Here is a 16,025-nt window from a genome sequence, read left to right on the forward strand (position 1 = left end):
AAATTACTTATTATAGATGAATTGAATTACAGATGTCAAGTCCCCCAAACAATGTTTCTTCAATGATCTCTTCAACAATATATGTTTATTTAAAAAACTAGGGGTAGTGTGTTTAATTTAGGGTCAGAAACACAACAATTTTTATTTGAGGCCTTAATTTAAGCTTTTAAATTTTCAAAGCTCCATCAACATGCAATATAATATATATTTTGATCATTTACAATTGTATTTAATTCACAAATCTTTTTACAAGGCAATTCAGTTAAATATAGCACAAACTAAAACATGTAAATAATTAAAATTGCACAGTCAGCTTTTCATTAAAGAGAGCTTATAATTACAAAATTCTTTACTTTAAGTTAAATAATACTCAGTGCACACTATGATCCTAACTTGGCCAAACTTGAAAAAAATCCATGTAATATGATCATGCAAAATAATTTCTTCTCCTAAATTTCTAGAACAGGTTCTGGCTGAGATCACAGCTCAATTTTGATTTCTGAGACTTAACTGTTTAATTATGTTGCGAAATGTAATAGTATAAAATGAAACAGCAAAGGTTTCTTACAGACAAAATATAGTTGATGTATATTAAATCAATTGTGTCGTGCAATGTACTCCTTTTATTTTGTGATTCAATATTTGATTTAAGATTTTAAAATTTTTGTATAGATTGTCCTATAACGTACAGATACATGACTAATGTAAATATGAAAAAGATTATTGATATTATTACATGTGTGTTTCTGTAATTATAAGTTTGTAATTGGAGTAAGTAAATCTAAATTAATTAAAAAGATCAGAAATGCATGTATATAGGTATTTCATTCATAAAAGGAGAACAATGAAAATATTTACTGCTTAATGTATCAGTAAAGGAAGAAGTTATGATGTACATCCATGTATATTGTCCTGTCACATTAATATATATGTTAATGATTAATATATTATTCATAAATGCTTGCATAAATATTAGTAATACATGTGTGTGGTTACAGAAACTCAGAGCTATAAACTGTCAATCTGTAAATTAGTATGAGACCTGCACCACTCAGGAATTTTAAATGTTTTCTACTATGATTTTATATAAATTAAAGACTGCGATTGTTTGCTACATATAAGGAGAATCTAATTATTTGGTCCCTACATGATGATCTGATAAAATTCTTTTAATTAACGCATTGTCCACTGGTGTCTAATATGCACATTTGTTACCAGATTTAATATACATGTTATAAATGACAATTACAATCCTGCATTAGATAAAGGGAGGATCCTGTTAAATATAATGCACTGTCCCCTGATGTCCTTTGCAGTTTTATGATCAACTTTTTAAATTATCACTGGTACATTATATGCTTTGTCAATGGTATACATGCATTGTACTACATCTAGTCATGTTCTAATTTCCTTTTATTGTTGCTTTCCCTCCACTTTAAAACAATCCATAATTGGTCACCTTTGAGCGTATATAGTGTATAAAAAGGTGCTATATAAATATGGTATTCTTATTATTATTAAATCATATCATATAAGGAAAAGTTGGAATTTTTCATTTACATATGTACCAAATAATAATCATACAAATACATGTCATGTACTTTTCATTCATTCTAAATTCCGTAGGTGTGCTGCATGCATCAATGAGTTTAATTAAGAAAACCTTTACATTTCAAAAAATTATGAATGGGTAGTATACACCCCCTGGTCACCACAATAGATCCAATCAATAAAATTTATTTTCTTCATAAAATAAATTCACTTTATTTATACTCCTAAATCAGGAAAATGATTATGTTTCCAACAAAGAAATATTAAGTTTAGAAGTTTTAAGATACTTGCAATGCATCTTTCTTTGCTTGTAACATGCACATTAACATATACCAATATACCAGTATACCTCAAACATGAAATAGACTATAGTATTTTCTGCGTAAAGATGGTAAATTGTATGCAACATTTCAGTGTTTGATAAATTGAACACAATCCCTATGCAACATTAACATTTAATTATGGCACTTTGAAATAGAAAGATGTCCTCTCGATTTTTTTTTTACGATAATCAAGAGTTCTTTCAAAGTTGGCCTAGGTCCAAATCTAAGGACGATAACTCTTTCTTACCATTTCTTATTTAAGCTTTATTAGCTGATGGCATTAGGAAAATAATGCATTGATACGTAGATCTATATATTGCAAAAACAAATAAAGCACAATATACCATAATTTCTAATTGATACTTACATTAGCACTGGAATTCCTTAAAGCACATCCATATCCCGTAGAAAATTCACCGGGTCTCAGGTAGCTCGCGTTGGAGTCTCGGAGTAGCGAGATTATATTCCATTCGATAGTTTCTGATTATACGCTCTACTTAACACCGATAAAGAATATGTTCCGAACACGTTAGTTGGGGTGCCCTGGTACTAAAGAAATTTTTATTGATCAATGTTTTCCAAAGGAGGAGCCAAAGGCACGGTGTATTCAAAAATAAGGATGAAATCTAACTTCCACAACATTTTAACATCACATTATAATTTAACAAATGAACAATAAATAGTGACATATCTTAATTGATAATTTTAAAATGAAATTTAAACAAAAATTTTAAAATGAAATTTATTCTCTTTTTTGTAAACTTACATACATGTAACTGGTCATCTTTCAATATGGGTGGCAAAAAGTTTTCCTGCACAATACATAAACCAACAATTCTGATGTGACACAATTACTATTCAGTTACCGGTATCTTCATTATTTTTCCATTCATGTTTTGATAGATGTGTTTGTATTCATTATAAAGTAAAGAGCATTGCGCTGTTAGGGGACTTACCTGAAATAGGAATAGATGAGGCAGATTCTCACCAATACAATGGACAGGTGACCAGAGTGTAATCTGTCAATTGAAAATCATTAAGAGTTTCAAAAATGAAAAAGAGCACCAATAAAGTATCAATAAATACCTGAAATCAAATTGGTGCATTAAATCAATTTTTGGAATATGCCTTTGAGGAAAGTTTGCATAAAATATGTTGACATTCCTTTGATGTAAATGATTTTTGTAAACACTAGAAAACTGACCAGTTAGCAAGGGCCAGATGGATATTAATGTAAGGGTGCAGTTTAATAAAGGGATGACTTTATGATAATTCAATAAAGAAAAAAACCATGAAGGACATTTAGAAGAATGTGAAACAGCAACTGTGTGATCATGAAAGACTGATATTTCCTAAATGACAGAAAAAAATAATAAAACTTATTTCGGATCTGCCTATCCTGCGATATATGTCACCATTCTAATGTCAAGACACCTTTGAAAATTGCAATCACTTCAGTAGCTGAAGGTTTTTGCATAATAATTATAAAATGATTTGAAATTGGCAATGATCTGGGACCGAGCCAAAGGCTGTATTTATATTGTAATTTTCCATTAATTTTTTAAATTTTTAGACAGAAATATAAATTATTGATTAGATCTATATAAAATTGACCAAAACCAAAGTATTCTTTTTTTATGTTTTTACAGTGGATATAATTCAGGGCTCGAAATAATTGATGGCCAGCTGGTATGGGGCTAGCTAGTAAATTTTAGATATGGGCTAGTGCCTTGTAGAAAGCACGTCCTTGGGACCAGTTATTATTATATGCATATCAAAATTCATTCATAGTCGGGCTAGTTCAGTCGACAGGTTTATGTATCCAAGATCTATTTAGATACAAACAATTCCTTGTTTTGTTAGGTTGTACTAAGAAATAACAATGTAAATTCAATATCACACATATATCCAAGAACAAATATCCTTGGTGCAGTTTCACCAAGGTGGAACAAGTTAATGAGGTCTATATTTATCTGATAGGTATAGACTTAATGGATAGTAGAATTTAAATAATGGTATGATATATATAAGAAAATAGAGATAAACCCAAGAACTGAAAAATAAACAACTGATAAAGGTTGAATTCAAGCATAAAAATATAAAAACCACTAACAGACAAAGTAAATCGTGGTCTCTTTTTTAGAGATATATATACGATAAAAGAAGCCATAATTTCCTCCACTCTCAGAGAAATAAATGCCTGACAAAATCTTTTGATTTATTGAATTACTTTTAGTGGGAGAACTGCTACTTTTTCCAAAAACCCTTAAAATTTGCGTTATTTATTAATTTCACCTTATTAAAAATGACAGAAAATAATAAAAATGACTACATAGGAGACATATTTTAAGCCCTAAAAAATCTGTAAAATCCAGGAGTTTCTGGGGAATCGCCCCCCCCCCCCCCCCCCCCTTCAAGGCGGCCCCCAGACCCCTGCCTCATACAGTTGCACCCCCCTCCCAACTTCAATTCCTGATCCGCCCCTGAAATAGCTTATAGAAACCTTCTTATTGTCATGTTCAATTTTCAAAGAGGTAATTTGGGAATGCTTAAACATTCTAAGTTATAAAAAGGTCAGTAGTTTATCTCTGCTGGCTGAATCTTTCTTCTCAATGCACCGAGTGCAATTCATGACGTCTATGTTCCTGCTCATTCTTTCTCCTCCATACCATGCAGTATATTAAAGGGGTTGGGATGTAATGGAGACATTTGTTTTAACAAATATAAATTGTATTTCAATTTTTTGTGGTGATTTTTATTTGGGAAAACTCTTGATATTAATCATCAAATATGATGACGTATGATAAATCTATATTCTGAGTGTAAGTGCACAAATGTCAACAACGAGAACTACAACAAAATATAAGCTACAATTTGAAATACATACTTTCTGTATTATATTTATTAATTTAAAAAAGGTATTACAAAGAATCTTCGAATTTCAGCAAGCTGTTTTTGATGGATTGTTTACAACATCTTTTAATAACCCTTTTTCTTACGAAAATGTGTAGTTTGTTAAAAGGGGGTGGGGTTAGGAATTTTTTGCTAGTTCCATATTGAACCCCATTATGGTGTATAATTTTTTTCATATATTTTACTTACTAATAGACTGACCACTTAATGAAATAAAATAAGAAATTTGATGGGTAATTTTTCTTGCAGCTTAAACAAAGGTATGACCCTGTGTGCAAATATTGTGCACTGTTTTAAGGTAATTGGCCAATGTAGCTCTGTTGAAGTAATGTTGTTGCATGTTAATAATGATTGCTGAACTTGAAATTGATGTGTAATATACAATTATGTGAAAGGTTGTTTGGAACCATATATGACAAGTTATGATCCTTTTTACAATAAAAATGTTATAGCTCTATTTGTATATTGCTCTCTACTTATTTTTCTTCACTTTTTACGCTTTACAAGGACTAAAGAAGGTGTTGTTAAAATCGCCATATTTCTCAAAAACAAGGTCGATTACCTACATTGATTTTTTATTATGTTTTATATCAAAGCTTCATCATAAACATATATCAAAATAAAAAAAATTCAATGGTTAATTTTTTTTAGCATCAACCTATCAATCTCTACCTTAAGAGTTCTAGAATTTGTATTTCTTTATATCTTTTTTTTCAATTTGTAAGTGATAATTGTTATATGTTAAAGCAATACAAGCTGTAACTAACTGGCGGTACTTTCAACTATCACAGTAGTCTGCACCAATATTAACACCTATCGGCTTGACTAATATAATCCTCATACCTACACATTTCATTTAATTTGTTTCAAAATACATGTATTACATCATGTAAATTTTGAGTATTAAAAGTATGAGGAAATAATAAATAGCAAACGTGCCACTCAAATGAAATTTTGATAATGAATTAATTGTCAATAAAATTGTCTATGTTATTCTATTTGATCTTTTATTTTGAATTAAGTTAACTTGTATTGCTTTAACTGAAATTTGATGAATTGATACATTTTTTATTTATCATATTAAACAATGTTTCATCATTTATAAAACATAAATGTATTTCCCACCCCATTACATAAATTATAAACAGAAAATATCTATAAAACGTATATGGGGACGGGATGACTACGGTAATTGTGGCCGGAATGACTTGGGGCCGGATCGACAGGGGCCGGGTCGACTAGGGCCGGATTGACCTTAGGTCACAAACTACCAGGAAATGGAGGAAAATTCGCCTTCAGAAGCCCATGTGTTAATTTTCAGATTTTATTACCATGGCAACCAATTTTCAAAAATAATGTATATGGTTCTTGAAAGCACACATGTGAAAGATTTTAAAGGTCCATCATGACATCTGATGCTAGCCTGGAAATGGGTCGAGATACACTCAGGCACCTGCCATCCTGGAAGTAAAAAAGCAACAAAAATGAGGAAAATATACCCATTTTCAACCCCTCCTAATTCAAAAAAAAAAAAATTTCCCCAGTATAATGACAGATATCAACTTTCAGCAAAATTCCTAACCTTTCCAACAAGGCCAAATTTGCAATAGGGTCCTTGATTCCTTTTCGAGATATTTTACATCAAAGATGCAGCATGCTCTTTTCAACGTACCGTTTAAAGTGAAAGTAGAATTGCCCGCCTAGAAGTCAAACTCTCATACATCTCACAGTCACAGTTTCGAATCCCATAAAAAGGCACTGGATCAATGTAGAATGGTCACCTCCCTATATTAATACAGATATCAATAACAATGAAACTATTTAAATTCTATAAAATACTCTTTTAACATATTTACATTTTAACCCTGGTCACTTTAGCCTCGTATTGGCAATTCGCCAGGTATATTGAGACTTTAAAGACTGCGGAAATTCTACGACATCATGAAATACCTATACTGTTTAAAAATTTAAGTTTTTCCGAGTAAAATGATGTATCATACATGGGGAGTTATTGTTAATTATATCTTGAAATGAGTGAACAAAAACTGCCCTCTTCACATCACTGTTTCCAGCAGAGTTCTTCCCCTTGGTAAAGTTGAAAATAGAATAAAAGACCCAGAACTGAGTGAAATACATGCGATTTTGATTCCAAATAAAGACTAGAATTGTATTTTAAGGAAATTTGATGTGAAATAAAAGGAATTGTAGAGAAAAAAACCCTGAAATGGCCAGTAAGGATGTTAACTTGAGCAATCCTGGAGAGTCTGTTTTTTTGTTTTTTCAAGTTCAAAAAAACTTATTTCAATGAGAAATTTGCCCTAAAAATTGGTTCGTCTAAACCGTCACATCTTTAATAAATTACCCTGATATCATGCTTTTATCTAATAAACATAAGTCAAAATAAGACACCTTTGTATGAAGAAGAATATTTGTCAAGGAAGATAACTCTAGCCAAGAAAAAAAAAAAAAAAAAAAAAAAATCTGATGTCATTACTCTATTATGACATCACATTACGTGTTATATTATGATGTCATAGTTAAGCTAGCCTATGTAGATCCACTGGTGTAATTCAAATAGACAAACAGAAGCGAAGCAGTTTCATGCCAGGATGCGTATGGATGACATATCAAAAAGTTTCTGAAAAGTCGGTGTACTCCACTAGATGTACAGTGTATCACACCTATGTTAGTGATCCTTATGCAATATACAGTGAATTCAATAAAATTGAAATTTATATTCTGAAGCTTTATCTGTTTCTCTATGACTACCTGACAGACACACAGACAGATACACACAACACATACATAGACAAACACACACAGACAGACACACACTGATAAACACACACATAGAACGGGTATACACAGACAAACATACATATACAGACAGACAAACACATACATATACAGACAGACAAACACACACACAGACAAACACACACACGGACAGACAAACACACACAGACAGACAGACACATAGACAGACAGACACACAAACACATAGTCAGTCACACAGACAAACACATAGACACACAGACAGACACGTACACATGCATGCGCGCGAACGCACGCACACACGTATGCACACAGAAAGACACGCACACAGACAGACAGACAGACAGACACACACACTCACTCACTGATTGACAGACACACACACACACACACAGACAGACACACACACACACACATCCATCCATCATTAGCATTGCAAAAAACTTTCATAGAAAATTTATGGCTGAGGAGAAATTTCTTGCACTCACACTCGACCAATTGCTAAGAATACTTCTGACATTTACTAATCGATGACCTTCAATTTCAATGAAATCAATAATATTAAGTATAAACCTCATATTTAAAGCATAAACATCATATTTAAACACAATAAACAAAAAAATTCTTGCCTGGAAAATTCAAGTTTCAAGCTGATTTGTGCTTAAAGACTGCGGAAATTCTACGACATCATGAAATACCTATACTGTTTAAAAATTTAAGTTTTTCCGAGTAAAATGATGTATCATACATGGGGAGTTATTGTTAATTATATCTTGAAATGAGTGAACAAAAACTGCCCTCTTCACATCACTGTTTCCAGCAGAGTTCTTCCCCTTGGTAAAGTTGAAAATAGAATAAAAGACCCAGAACTGAGTGAAATACATGCGATTTTGATTCCAAATAAATACTAGAATTGTATTTTAAGGAAATTTGATGTGAAATAAAAGGAATTGTAGAGAAAAAAACCCTGAAATGGCCAGTAAGGATGTTAACTTGAGCAATCCTGGAGAGTCTGTTTTTTTGTTTTTTCAAGTTCAAAAAAACTTATTTCAATGAGAAATTTGCCCTAAAAATTGGTTCGTCTAAACCGTCACATCTTTAATAAATTACCCTGATATCATGCTTTTATCTAATAAACATAAGTCAAAATAAGACACCTTTGTATGAAGAAGAATATTTGTCAAGGAAGATAACTCTAGCCAAGAAAAAAAAAAAAAAAAAAAAAAAATCTGATGTCATTACTCTATTATGACATCACATTACGTGTTATATTATGATGTCATAGTTAAGCTAGCCTATGTAGATCCACTGGTGTAATTCAAATAGACAAACAGAAGCGAAGCAGTTTCATGCCAGGATGCGTATGGATGACATATCAAAAAGTTTCTGAAAAGTCGGTGTACTCCACTAGATGTACAGTGTATCACACCTATGTTAGTGATCCTTATGCAATATACAGTGAATTCAATAAAATTGAAATTTATATTCTGAAGCTTTATCTGTTTCTCTATGACTACCTGACAGACACACAGACAGATACACACAACACATACATAGACAAACACACACAGACAGACACACACTGATAAACACACACATAGAACGGGTATACACAGACAAACATACATATACAGACAGACAAACACATACATATACAGACAGACAAACACACACACAGACAAACACACACACGGACAGACAAACACACACAGACAGACAGACACATAGACAGACAGACACACAAACACATAGTCAGTCACACAGACAAACACATAGACACACAGACAGACACGTACACATGCATGCGCGCGAACGCACGCACACACGTATGCACACAGAAAGACACGCACACAGACAGACAGACAGACAGACACACACACTCACTCACTGATTGACAGACACACACACACACACACAGACAGACACACACACACACACACAGACACACACATCCATCCATCATTAGCATTGCAAAAAACTTTCATAGAAAATTTATGGCTGAGGAGAAATTTCTTGCACTCACACTCGACCAATTGCTAAGAATACTTCTGACATTTACTAATCGATGACCTTCAATTTCAATGAAATCAATAATATTAAGTATAAACCTCATATTTAAAGCATAAACATCATATTTAAACACAATAAACAAAAAAATTCTTGCCTGGAAAATTCAAGTTTCAAGCTGATTTGTGCTTAAGGTCACAAACTACCAGGAAATGGAGGAAAATTCGCCTTCAGAAGCCCATGTGTTAATTTTCAGATTTTATTACCATGGCAACCAATTTTCAAAAATAATGTATATGGTTCTTGAAAGCACACATGTGAAAGATTTTAAAGGTCCATCATGACATCTGATGCTAGCCTGGAAATGGGTCGAGATACACTCAGGCACCTGCCATCCTGGAAGTAAAAAAGCAACAAAAATGAGGAAAATATACCCATTTTCAACCCCTCCTAATTCAAAAAAAAAAAATTTCCCCAGTATAATGACAGATATCAACTTTCAGCAAAATTCCTAACCTTTCCAACAAGGCCAAATTTGCAATAGGGTCCTTGATTCCTTTTCGAGATATTTTACATCAAAGATGCAGCATGCTCTTTTCAACGTACCGTTTAAAGTGAAAGTAGAATTGCCCGCCTAGAAGTCAAACTCTCATACATCTCACAGTCACAGTTTCGAATCCCATAAAAAGGCACTGGATCAATGTAGAATGGTCACCTCCCTATATTAATACAGATATCAATAACAATGAAACTATTTAAATTCTATAAAATACTCTTTTAACATATTTACATTTTAACCCTGGTCACTTTAGCCTCGTATTGGCAATTCGCCAGGTATATTGAGACTTAAGTCAAAATAAGACACCTTTGTATGAAGAAGAATATTTGTCAAGGAAGATAACTCTAGCCAAGAAAAAAAAAAAAAAAAAAAAAAAATCTGATGTCATTACTCTATTATGACATCACATTACGTGTTATATTATGATGTCATAGTTAAGCTAGCCTATGTAGATCCACTGGTGTAATTCAAATAGACAAACAGAAGCGAAGCAGTTTCATGCCAGGATGCGTATGGATGACATATCAAAAAGTTTCTGAAAAGTCGGTGTACTCCACTAGATGTACAGTGTATCACACCTATGTTAGTGATCCTTATGCAATATACAGTGAATTCAATAAAATTGAAATTTATATTCTGAAGCTTTATCTGTTTCTCTATGACTACCTGACAGACACACAGACAGATACACACAACACATACATAGACAAACACACACAGACAGACACACACTGATAAACACACACATAGAACGGGTATACACAGACAAACATACATATACAGACAGACAAACACATACATATACAGACAGACAAACACACACACAGACAAACAAACACACACAGACAGACAGACACATAGACAGACAGACACACAAACACATAGTCAGTCACACAGACAAACACATAGACACACAGACAGACACGTACACATGCATGCGCGCGAACGCACGCACACACGTATGCACACAGAAAGACACGCACACAGACAGACAGACAGACAGACACACACACTCACTCACTGATTGACAGACACACACACACACACACAGACAGACACACACACACACACATCCATCCATCATTAGCATTGCAAAAAACTTTCATAGAAAATTTATGGCTGAGGAGAAATTTCTTGCACTCACACCCGACCAATTGCTAAGAATACTTCTGACATTTACTAATCGATGACCTTCAATTTCAATGAAATCAATAATATTAAGTATAAACCTCATATTTAAAGCATAAACATCATATTTAAACACAATAAACAAAAAAATTCTTGCCTGGAAAATTCAAGTTTCAAGCTGATTTGTGCTTAATTAAGGTCACAAACTACCAGGAAATGGAGGAAAATTCGCCTTCAGAAGCCCATGTGTTAATTTTCAGATTTTATTACCATGGCAACCAATTTTCAAAAATAATGTATATGGTTCTTGAAAGCACACATGTGAAAGATTTTAAAGGTCCATCATGACATCTGATGCTAGCCTGGAAATGGGTCGAGATACACTCAGGCACCTGCCATCCTGGAAGTAAAAAAGCAACAAAAATGAGGAAAATATACCCATTTTCAACCCCTCCTAATTCAAAAAAAAAAAATTTCCCCAGTATAATGACAGATATCAACTTTCAGCAAAATTCCTAACCTTTCCAACAAGGCCAAATTTGCAATAGGGTCCTTGATTCCTTTTCGAGATATTTTACATCAAAGATGCAGCATGCTCTTTTCAACGTACCGTTTAAAGTGAAAGTAGAATTGCCCGCCTAGAAGTCAAACTCTCATACATCTCACAGTCACAGTTTCGAATCCCATAAAAAGGCACTGGATCAATGTAGAATGGTCACCTCCCTATATTAATACAGATATCAATAACAATGAAACTATTTAAATTCTATAAAATACTCTTTTAACATATTTACATTTTAACCCTGGTCACTTTAGCCTCGTATTGGCAATTCGCCAGGTATATTGAGACTTAAGTCAAAATAAGACACCTTTGTATGAAGAAGAATATTTGTCAAGGAAGATAACTCTAGCCAAGAAAAAAAAAAAAAAAAAAAAAAAATCTGATGTCATTACTCTATTATGACATCACATTACGTGTTATATTATGATGTCATAGTTAAGCTAGCCTATGTAGATCCACTGGTGTAATTCAAATAGACAAACAGAAGCGAAGCAGTTTCATGCCAGGATGCGTATGGATGACATATCAAAAAGTTTCTGAAAAGTCGGTGTACTCCACTAGATGTACAGTGTATCACACCTATGTTAGTGATCCTTATGCAATATACAGTGAATTCAATAAAATTGAAATTTATATTCTGAAGCTTTATCTGTTTCTCTATGACTACCTGACAGACACACAGACAGATACACACAACACATACATAGACAAACACACACAGACAGACACACACTGATAAACACACACATAGAACGGGTATACACAGACAAACATACATATACAGACAGACAAACACATACATATACAGACAGACAAACACACACACAGACAAACAAACACACACAGACAGACAGACACATAGACAGACAGACACACAAACACATAGTCAGTCACACAGACAAACACATAGACACACAGACAGACACGTACACATGCATGCGCGCGAACGCACGCACACACGTATGCACACAGAAAGACACGCACACAGACAGACAGACAGACAGACACACACACTCACTCACTGATTGACAGACACACACACACACACACAGACAGACACACACACACACACATCCATCCATCATTAGCATTGCAAAAAACTTTCATAGAAAATTTATGGCTGAGGAGAAATTTCTTGCACTCACACCCGACCAATTGCTAAGAATACTTCTGACATTTACTAATCGATGACCTTCAATTTCAATGAAATCAATAATATTAAGTATAAACCTCATATTTAAAGCATAAACATCATATTTAAACACAATAAACAAAAAAATTCTTGCCTGGAAAATTCAAGTTTCAAGCTGATTTGTGCTTAATTAAGGTCACAAACTACCAGGAAATGGAGGAAAATTCGCCTTCAGAAGCCCATGTGTTAATTTTCAGATTTTATTACCATGGCAACCAATTTTCAAAAATAATGTATATGGTTCTTGAAAGCACACATGTGAAAGATTTTAAAGGTCCATCATGACATCTGATGCTAGCCTGGAAATGGGTCGAGATACACTCAGGCACCTGCCATCCTGGAAGTAAAAAAGCAACAAAAATGAGGAAAATATACCCATTTTCAACCCCTCCTAATTCAAAAAAAAAAAATTTCCCCAGTATAATGACAGATATCAACTTTCAGCAAAATTCCTAACCTTTCCAACAAGGCCAAATTTGCAATAGGGTCCTTGATTCCTTTTCGAGATATTTTACATCAAAGATGCAGCATGCTCTTTTCAACGTACCGTTTAAAGTGAAAGTAGAATTGCCCGCCTAGAAGTCAAACTCTCATACATCTCACAGTCACAGTTTCGAATCCCATAAAAAGGCACTGGATCAATGTAGAATGGTCACCTCCCTATATTAATACAGATATCAATAACAATGAAACTATTTAAATTCTATAAAATACTCTTTTAACATATTTACATTTTAACCCTGGTCACTTTAGCCTCGTATTGGCAATTCGCCAGGTATATTGAGACTTTAAAGACTGCGGAAATTCTACGACATCATGAAATACCTATACTGTTTAAAAATTTAAGTTTTTCCGAGTAAAATGATGTATCATACATGGGGAGTTATTGTTAATTATATCTTGAAATGAGTGAACAAAAACTGCCCTCTTCACATCACTGTTTCCAGCAGAGTTCTTCCCCTTGGTAAAGTTGAAAATAGAATAAAAGACCCAGAACTGAGTGAAATACATGCGATTTTGATTCCAAATAAAGACTAGAATTGTATTTTAAGGAAATTTGATGTGAAATAAAAGGAATTGTAGAGAAAAAAACCCTGAAATGGCCAGTAAGGATGTTAACTTGAGCAATCCTGGAGAGTCTGTTTTTTTGTTTTTTCAAGTTCAAAAAAACTTATTTCAATGAGAAATTTGCCCTAAAAATTGGTTCGTCTAAACCGTCACATCTTTAATAAATTACCCTGATATCATGCTTTTATCTAATAAACATAAGTCAAAATAAGACACCTTTGTATGAAGAAGAATATTTGTCAAGGAAGATAACTCTAGCCAAGAAAAAAAAAAAAAAAAAAAAAAAATCTGATGTCATTACTCTATTATGACATCACATTACGTGTTATATTATGATGTCATAGTTAAGCTAGCCTATGTAGATCCACTGGTGTAATTCAAATAGACAAACAGAAGCGAAGCAGTTTCATGCCAGGATGCGTATGGATGACATATCAAAAAGTTTCTGAAAAGTCGGTGTACTCCACTAGATGTACAGTGTATCACACCTATGTTAGTGATCCTTATGCAATATACAGTGAATTCAATAAAATTGAAATTTATATTCTGAAGCTTTATCTGTTTCTCTATGACTACCTGACAGACACACAGACAGATACACACAACACATACATAGACAAACACACACAGACAGACACACACTGATAAACACACACATAGAACGGGTATACACAGACAAACATACATATACAGACAGACAAACACATACATATACAGACAGACAAACACACACACAGACAAACAAACACACACAGACAGACAGACACATAGACAGACAGACACACAAACACATAGTCAGTCACACAGACAAACACATAGACACACAGACAGACACGTACACATGCATGCGCGCGAACGCACGCACACACGTATGCACACAGAAAGACACGCACACAGACAGACAGACAGACAGACACACACACTCACTCACTGATTGACAGACACACACACACACACACAGACAGACACACACACACACACATCCATCCATCATTAGCATTGCAAAAAACTTTCATAGAAAATTTATGGCTGAGGAGAAATTTCTTGCACTCACACCCGACCAATTGCTAAGAATACTTCTGACATTTACTAATCGATGACCTTCAATTTCAATGAAATCAATAATATTAAGTATAAACCTCATATTTAAAGCATAAACATCATATTTAAACACAATAAACAAAAAAATTCTTGCCTGGAAAATTCAAGTTTCAAGCTGATTTGTGCTTAATTAAGGTCACAAACTACCAGGAAATGGAGGAAAATTCGCCTTCAGAAGCCCATGTGTTAATTTTCAGATTTTATTACCATGGCAACCAATTTTCAAAAATAATGTATATGGTTCTTGAAAGCACACATGTGAAAGATTTTAAAGGTCCATCATGACATCTGATGCTAGCCTGGAAATGGGTCGAGATACACTCAGGCACCTGCCATCCTGGAAGTAAAAAAGCAACAAAAATGAGGAAAATATACCCATTTTCAACCCCTCCTAATTCAAAAAAAAAAAATTTCCCCAGTATAATGACAGATATCAACTTTCAGCAAAATTCCTAACCTTTCCAACAAGGCCAAATTTGCAATAGGGTCCTTGATTCCTTTTCGAGATATTTTACATCAAAGATGCAGCATGCTCTTTTCAACGTACCGTTTAAAGTGAAAGTAGAATTGCCCGCCTAGAAGTCAAACTCTCATACATCTCACAGTCACAGTTTCGAATCCCATAAAAAGGCACTGGATCAATGTAGAATGGTCACCTCCCTATATTAATACAGATATCAATAACAATGAAACTATTTAAATTCTATAAAATACTCTTTTAACATATTTACATTTTACCCTGGTCACTTTAGCCTCGTATTGGCAATTCGCCAGGTATATTGAGACTTTAGGGCCGGATTGACCGACATTCGTAGAGAATGCTGCCGAAAGTTGAATTCTTTGTTT

General features: G+C 33.6%; 1 protein-coding gene and 1 long non-coding RNA gene across 2 annotated transcripts in view; one reads left to right on the top strand and one right to left on the bottom strand.

The window, feature by feature from the left end:
• The window catches only part of LOC130052831 (uncharacterized), a 112,262-nt gene that overhangs the window by 41,662 nt on the left and 54,575 nt on the right, over nt 1-16,025 (top strand). The window lies entirely within an intron of this gene.
• On the bottom strand, nt 5,278-10,409 carry LOC130052833 (uncharacterized). Its single transcript, XR_008801243.1, has 2 exons — nt 6,460-10,409; nt 5,278-6,248 (listed from the first exon to the last, which is right to left on the bottom strand). It is a non-coding gene; the product is annotated as an uncharacterized LOC130052833 (long non-coding RNA).

The sequence above is a fragment of the Ostrea edulis genome, chromosome 3, assembly GCF_947568905.1.
Source record: "Ostrea edulis chromosome 3, xbOstEdul1.1, whole genome shotgun sequence".
Taxonomy (NCBI): Eukaryota; Metazoa; Mollusca; class Bivalvia; order Ostreida; family Ostreidae; genus Ostrea; species Ostrea edulis.